The sequence below is a fragment of the Haliotis rubra genome, unplaced genomic scaffold (genome assembly GCF_003918875.1).
Source record: "Haliotis rubra isolate DU_JTF1 unplaced genomic scaffold, ASM391887v1 Scf558, whole genome shotgun sequence".
Lineage (NCBI taxonomy): Eukaryota > Metazoa > Mollusca > Gastropoda > Lepetellida > Haliotidae > Haliotis > Haliotis rubra.
This window is the reverse complement of record NW_025767255.1, coordinates 1-9,548: the sequence shown is the minus strand read 5'-3', so window position 1 is coordinate 9,548 and position 9,548 is coordinate 1.

Here is a 9,548-nt window from a genome sequence, read left to right as displayed (position 1 = left end):
ATATACATACACACAGATAGACAGATGCATACGGACATACACAGATATACATACACACAGCGACGCACACAGATAGACAGTTACATACGGATACACACATATATACATACACACAGCGACGCACACAGATAGACAGTTACATACGGATACACACAAATATACATACACACAGCGACGCACAGAGATAGACAGTTACATACGGATACACACAGATATACATACACACAGCGACGCACACAGATCGACAGATGCATACGGACACACACAGATAGACAGATGCATATAGAGACAGACACATATATACATACAGAGACACACACAGATACACAGACAGATATACAGACACAGACACTCACACATTCGGACGCACACAGATTGACAGACATATATACAGAGACACAAACAGACAGACACATACCGATAGATACATACAGAGACACACAGATACATATTACAGATTTATAAACAGACAATTACTCAGGCAGACACAGACACAGACACTATAAGTTATCACATCGTGTCGAGGGAAATACGGGGTTTTATCAGGCCGGAGGCGAGGGGAATACAACCTTACGAGGGACTGATAAAACCCTGTATTTCCCGAGACACGATGTGATAACGCATTTATCTAGCCGAATGTTTTTACTAAATCAAAAGAAAACAAAACAAAATTCTCAGTTGTTGTGGAAAAACGTTTCCTTGCTGCCATGTTGACACCAGCTGATCGATTGACCTCAGTGCAGCGCACGTTACTAAAGGCTTGGCGATGCACGCTTTTCTCACTTCGCGTGGTCACCGAGGCGTGGCGGGATAATACGACTTTATGTCGTATCGCGTTGACCTGTGTCGTAACGACTTGACCTGAAATTCTAACGATTTGATTGGATAACCGATGACCTCTCAATTAGGTCACATTCTGACGTAACTATTTTTCATCCATAACAAACACGTGAATTCATTCATTCTACAACTTAAATGCATTGTGGGAATGTAAACATTGCGAACGTTGCCGTGTCGCTGTTTAATTGTGAGTCGAACTGAGACATTATATCTGTCGAAAAACACAGACGCAATGTTTCCACCAGTGATGTTAGCCGAATGAAGCAACTGGAAACCAAGAAACGAGGTGCAACGGAGTAGTTTACTGTAGGAGGCTGTACGAGGCGATGACAACTGACATGCATCGTGACGTCGGTTACCATGGCAGTGACGTCATTAGTGTGACGTCATGCAAATATTGTACTACAGTACAAAACTCTTCCGCAACCCCTTTATGAAACCGATTTCGGTTTGAAACCAAAAACATAACAAAAATACGCTATTTTGTCAATTTAAATGCATGTAAGACGTGGGTAATAAATAAAATACCACACTCGGTCTCATAGCATACGAATTATACGAAACTCGTGACCTTCCTTTGTTATCTGACCTCGCTTTCGCTCGGTCAGATACCATAGGAAGGACACTCGTTTCGTATAATTCGTATGTAATGAGACCTCGTGTAGTATTCTCTATTGTACTCCCTGCTCGCGGATCGTGACGGGTGTACATGGTATTTTATCAGAGTCACGTGAACCAATCAAAACTCGACATTCTTACATGAGGCTGGATAACGACACTTACGCACAGAGAAACATAAACGGACACTGCATATGTGATACTAGTTGATTCCCAAATTGAAAGTAAAAGTTGTATTCTAAAAACAACAAAGTATACAAATGACTACAAAGGTAGTACAATTGCAGTACAACATAGAGTGACATCACATATTCAAATGTAGTACAAAAACAGTTATTACTGCAACAAAGATTGTAATATTCACCTCACTGTAACGATGGTCTAGTTTACAAAATAGGCGGAGTTAACTCCCTTTATATACTTGAAAAAATCCCAGAAGATTCTTCTACTTCCTGGGTCGGAATATAGTGGAAATAGTTTGAGTTGGGCTTTACGTTACATCGGCATTATTCCAGCCATATAGTGACCAGATCAAGTCTGCATTCATAAACATTTCAAAGTACAAAGTCCAAAATGAATTTTATTTTAAAACATATATATTCATTACATTGCTATTTTAAAACAGAAAATGTCATAGCACTAAATTCAAAAGCAAGCAATTCGTTGTGGAAAGGCCCCTAGGGTTGTAGTACCTTCCAGAACTATGGTTTTGTAAATAATCGAGTCTGAACCAGACAATCCAGGGATCAACAGCCTGAACATCGATCTGCGCAATTGGGATACGATGACATGTGTCAACCCAGTCAGCGAGCCTGACCACCGGCTTCTACGACAAGCATGGGTTGCTAAACATCAATTCTAACCCGGACCTTCACGGGTACCAGAAAGCAACCACCAGATTATGGAATGATGTTTTATGGTAGACATTTAGAGGACATTTACATTTTTGACGTCAGTGACAAAAACGATGCCAGATGCATTCCCCATGTTGACTTGTACTCTATGTGTTTGTCCAGGCGAATAATTGACTAGCCTCTGCCTGTGTTTGTGACGGGTGCTACCGGTGGGGCAGGATACGCTCAGCTTATCGCTAACGCTGGTAGCATCACTATTTGATGCCTAGTTAAACAACTTTTTTTATTTTTAGGACATAAATTCTGCAAACAAATCACAGAGTTGGTCTGATGTTTTGATTATGATCAGCGTTTCATTGAGTATTATATATTTATTAGTTTTCGAGTTAGATTGCAATTCATCGGTCCGATTTTGAGCGAAACGGACTATAGTCGAAATGAGAGATTCAATTCTGCTCTTGTCAGTGGTGTCTTGTTGATGTGGAAATCGTTTTGTGATTTATTACCAGACCTCAGGTGCCCACTGCCGGTCATCAGAAGACTATCGACCACGCTGGTTGTGATGGGAAGTGTCTCGGCGGTCAGTGGGGTCCCCACAGTGGTGTTAGCTGCTCCTATCCCATCTGTACCCTTCATCACGGGCTCCGGAGTGTGGACGGGAGCAATGGTATGTACACTTTCAACGTCGGGTATGAAGCCCATTTCTGGTGTCCTCCACCGTGATATTGCTGGAATATTGCTAAAAGCGGCGTAAAACCCAACTCACTCACTCACTCGGTCGCTGCTCACTACAATGTCGGATATATTTCCAAACTGACAATATAAGGATTTAGTAATTAGATCTTGACAGCAGTCTGCAGCTATCTAGAGCTCAAAGTGACTATTAATTATAGATCGTAATAACCGTATTTAGTTGTACTTATTTCGACTTACTTATACAGCATGTGGCCTGGATCAAAATAGCGGTTCGTCATATCCGTCAGTTCGTTATAAGCGTATTCGTGTTAAATGTAGTTTACTGTACATGGACAAGTGCGTTTCTTATTCGTGATTAGGGGGACGGTTAAAGCTGAAGGTATTTGGGAAACGTTGGTTCGAATCCAGATTTTCAACCTTATGAACTTCGAGAGTGTGTTTTTTCAATACTGTATCGTCTATGATTTGACACACTTTGAATTTCCCAAACCATAAATTTTCAACACAATAACAAAAAACGAAATTTATTATGACAGCGATTATATTTATTAATATACTACCCTCAAAAGCTTAGACATACAAGTGTAAATGTAGCCACTTACTTCAGTCAACTGTTCTAAACTAGATTTTGCAAAATATTCCAAACTGTTTAAAGGTATTCTTTACACATGAGCTGATGTATTGTAAAACAAATTCGTAACGTTGAAAAGATTATTGTCATGAGTTCAATAAATGATGAAACTCAGTGAAAATTGGCTAATTCTTAACAAAACTTTACACCAAATCGATATTTGCACATGATTTTCGGCAAGTTGATGTATGATCCTCGAGCAAGTCATCTGCATAAGGTTGGCAGTTGGTTCCCCCAAGTTAGTGGAGAAATGCATCTTCGATGTAACCATATATATTTACATAACATAGTGAGTACTTTAAGTGACTCTAAACTTTCGATGGGAAGGATATAAATACTTTGCTGCAGAGCTTCATTCGAAAAGAAACGTATCTCAGCGATGCCAGTTAATGCGTTGACATGCCAACCCTTCACTGCACTAAGTGTCGAAGGGTCAGCTGAGATTTTCTCACATACAGATAACCCCAGGGGTGTTCTTAAATACAATCAGTGCTGACCACGTCGGCATGTGACGGAACAAGACCTGTTCTGCACTCATCACTGCCTCACAATGGTATCTCAAAGCAAAGGCACCAGTTAAAGTATGGAAGTTACGATATTCTTAGCGCTGATATCACTTACAGGAAAGATGGAAGTGGTTAACGTTTCTGTTAGCGTTGTGGGTGCTCTTGAAATGATGACCTTGGGATGATGTGAACAGGTCTCAATTTTATTGGTTGCGGGTTATTTACTGTTAAGTGTGTTTACGGATGCATCAATGAAACTAATAGTGATGCCAATAATAGTGGTACATGCAGGATGGTCCTGTAGGATGAAATGTGAAATCGTATCCAGGCACGATACGGCACATTGCATACAAGTTCCTATAGATGAATCCGAATTATTTCTCGGAGAAGGATCCACACATAGTATTATATGTTTCTCTGAAAACATCAAGACATCCTTACATAACGAATGACATGATGTCGTAGTGATGTCATGCATAGCTTATTATATTTGTGTATTTGTCGGTATCCCTCCCCTTCCTCCTCGTCATCATCACCATCAGCATCTACATTATACTACTGCTTTACACACATTAGGTCAGCATAGATATATAAACACAAGCAATCACTCCCGGATAACGTATCTGTAATCTGCATCCAAATGCGGTTATTAATAGTTATCGTTGTTAAAATATGCATCATCAATGCTACTACTATTGCTGCTGCTACTACTGCAACTATCACCACCGCCACCACCACCAACTACTACTACTAATGATGCTACCACTATCACTACTGCTGCTACTACTACACCACTACTACTACAACTGCTACTACTACAACTTTATCTACTACCACCACTACTACCGCCACTGTTACTACCACTGCTACTACAGCTACTACCACCCACCACTAGTACCACCACCACATGTACTACTACTGCTGCTGCATACCACAGCCAAAACTACTACTACTACTACTGTTATTACTTGTACTACTACTGCTACTACAAAATGTCAAGTGTTGTGTTGTGAAAAATACATACATGTATACACAGATCAACCTCCATGCATACACAGATAAAACCTCACATACATACATATAACACTCCATACATACACAGATCAACCTCCATACATACATAGATCAGATACATACATACACAGATCAACCTCCATACATACACAGATCAACCTCCATATATACACAGATCAACCTCCATACATACACAGATCAACCTCCATACATACGCATACATAGATCAACCTCCATACATACATACATATAGATCAACCTCCATACATACATAGATCAACCTCCATACATACACAGATCAACATCCATACATACACAGATCAACCTCCATACATACACAGATCAACGTCCATACATACACAGATCAACCTCCATACATACACAGATCCAACCTCCATACATACACACAGATCACATCCATACATACATGGATCAACCTCCATACATCAACCTCCAGCATACAATCAACCTCCATACATACATAGATCAACATCCATACATACACAGATCAACCTCCTTATACATACACAGATCAACGTCCATACATACACAGATCAACCTCCATACATACACAGATCAACCTCCATACATACACAGATCAACCTCCATACATACACAGCTCAACCTCCATACATACACAGATCCACCTCCATACATACACAGATCAACCTCCATAGATCCACCTCCATACATACACAGATCAACCTCCATACATACACATACATAGATCAACCTCCATACATACATAGGATCAACCTCCATACATACATAGATCCACCTCAGCATCACAGATAACACCTCCATCCATACCATACATACACAGATCAACCTCCATACATACACAGATCCCATACGTACTCCATACATACACAGATCAACCTCCATACACAGATCACCTCCATACATACAGATCAACCTCCATACATACATGATCAACCTCCATACATACGCAGATCAGCCTCCATACATACACAGATCCACCTCCATACATACACAGATCCAACTCCATACATACATAGATCAACATCCATACATACACAGATCAACCTCCATACATACACAGATCAACCTCCATACATACGCAGATCAGCCTCAATGCATACCACAGATCAACCTCCATACATACATCCACCTCCATACACAGATCAACCTCCATACATACACAGAATCCTCCATACATACACAGATCAAGATCAGCCTCCAGCAACCTCCATACATACACAGATCAACCTCCATACATACACAGATCCACCTCCATACATACACAGATCAACCTCCATACATACACAGATCCACCTCCATACATACACAGATCAACCTCCATACATGCACAGATCAGCCTCCATACATACACAGATCCAACCTCCATACATACACAGATCAACCTCCATACATACACAGATCAACCGCCATACATACACAGATCAACCTCCATACATACACAGATCAACCTCCATACATACACAGATCAACCTCCATACATACACAGATCAACCTCCATACATACACAGATCAACCTCCATACATACACAGATCAACCTCCATACATACGCAGATCAACCTCCATACATACACAGATCAACCTCCATACATACACAGATCAACCTCCATACATACACAGATCAACCTCCATACATACACAGATCAACCTCCATACATACACAGATCAACCTCCATACATACACAGATCAACCTCCATACATACACAGATCAACCTCCATACATACACAGATCAACCTCCATACATACACAGAACAACCTCCATACATGCACAGATCAACCACGTCGATTCCGAACTGACACTATTCCAACCCCAATTACAATCGATTATCAAAGGTTCCATGTGTGAGGGTCTTGAAAGGACATACAATGCCATGGTGTAAATAGTTTCTTGGTGGCACGATCCTGCCTATAACGTGTCCATTCACACACTGGCTCCCTGTCTACAAATGAACAATAAAGAGCTCATACTACCGCTTATCGTGTCCAATAATTACTTTTTCGGCTAGGCAAGCATCCAGCCGATCCTAATGACATTACATTAGACACCTTTGACATATGGTACAGATGATTGTTCTGTTTGGCGTTAAAGGTCAATATAATATGAATGTAAAGAGCACAAGACGAATTATAATTAGCATATACTCTAGTTCGTTTCTTTCGTTTGGTTTTACGCCGCTTTTAACAATATTCCAGCAATATCACGGCGGGGTCACCAGAAATGGGCTTCACACATTCTACCCATGTGGCCGTGGGGTTCGCACCCGGGTCTTCAGGGTGACGAGTGAACGCTTTACCCACTAGGCTACCCACTGCCACTCACTTGCTTGGAAAGGAATTAACTTCCGAAGAAGAAATGAAGTAGAACAGGGTGCCATTGTACAAAGCGATCTTTAGCGCTAAGATGATCGTAACTCCCATACCTTAACATAGACTTACGACTGGCGGGCGCTAAAGGTTGTTTTGTACAACGACACCCTGGGCCTAGATTTTCGAAGCTCTGTTAGCGCTGTTAATGTTAATGTATGGCGCTTACGACTATATTGGCGCTAAGTTAATGTTAATGTATGACTCTTACGACTATATTAGCGCTAAGTTAATGTTAATGTACAACGACACTATACTAGCGCTAAGTTAATGTTAATGTATGACACTAACGACTATATTGGCGCTAAGTTAATGTTAATGTATGGCACTTACGACTATATTAGCGCTAAGTTAATGTTAATGTGTATGGCACTTACGACTATATTAAGCGCTTAATGTTAATGTTAATGTATGGCACTTACGACTATATTAGCGCTAAGTTAATGTTGGCACTTTACGCTTATATTAGCGCTAAGTTAATGTTAATGTATGGCACTTACGACTATATTAGCGCTAAGAGAGCTTAAAAATCTAGGCCCATGTATGAGCCCTGGATCCATTTCACAAAATGCGATCGTAGCGCTAAGGTGATCGCTTACGAACTGCCATACTTTAACATGACTTTACGACAGACAGTAGTAGCGCTGCGACCTCTTTGTGAAAGGGGCCTATCATCAACACACTATGCTTATCGTAAAAGCCGACTTACAGGATTAGGTGGTCAAACTTTGTTGGTGCCTGCCGTCGTATCCCAACTGCTTAGGTCGATGCTCATGCTGTCAATCACTGGAAAGCCAGACCAATATTTGAGTACTTGTAGGATATTGCCATATAGCTGGAATAATGCTGAATGTGGCGTTACACAACATCCTGAATCGGTATTGTGTAATTACTCTGTCGGGGAAAGATAAAAGTTCCACACAAGTCGTATGTATGATATTTCCATAATCAGTAACGAGTCATTTACTCGAATATTTGTAACAACTGATATGGAGTGAGACAATGGTTTTGTTCAGTAAGTACACAGCTGGGAACCCCAGAAATTGGCTTCACATTGTACGGCTGTGGGGAATCGAAAAGGATGCTTCGGCGTCCCGAGCGAACACTTTAACCACTAGCTAGGCTACCCTGCCCTTGTTTCGTAACAGATTTAGTAAGTGAAATATATGAATGTTGTTTTTACGGCGTGGTCAGCACTTACCATTACGACAACCTCCGGCCTTGTTGAAAAAGTATCTTGACTTTTCAACGTAAAGTATTTTACGATGCCAAATTTATTTCATTCCGTGTATGTGTACCATATATATAGAGACGACTATGGCGGTGAGGCTTAATGACTCGATTGATGGATGTCATTGCGTTACTTTGTATAGGTCGATGTTCATGAGGTTGATCACTGAACTGTCGTCCAGACTCTAATTATTCACAGACTGCAGTCTATTTGTTATGTTCCTCGTTATTTACAAAACAAACACCCCAAAACCAATTCCATAAACACAAGCTCAAAAATAGCATATGGTTCTGCTGCAGCGAGATATACGAGTAAGTTTTAAAAACCTCTTTTTAGCAATACTACAGCAGTATCACGGCGGCCACACAAAGGGCTCAAGACGGCACTCATGACGTTTATTGTCAGAGCAGTCGCGTACAGAAGAAAGCGTTGTGTAACGAGACACATATCACGTGACCGGACTTTTCTCTTGTTTTGTAATCAAACGCGCGCATATTCATAATAAGAAGAGACTGGGCTCACGAAAGCTGGCGCTTTCTCTTCATAATGTTTACATTGTTACATATATATTCTTCCACAACTGCGACAGTTAGGTCTATGATAAGTACATATTAAGATATCAAACTGGCTGCATCGTTTGCTCTCCATCAGCTTCGATGACAGCACGTGATTAGCCGAACAACCTATGTCAACAAAGGATCGCTACGCAAATCGAAATAGTGTTACACGTTTTGGATATCTTCTCAGTGAAACTAAAACCATTCTATTAAAGAGCAATACGTAACCCCATA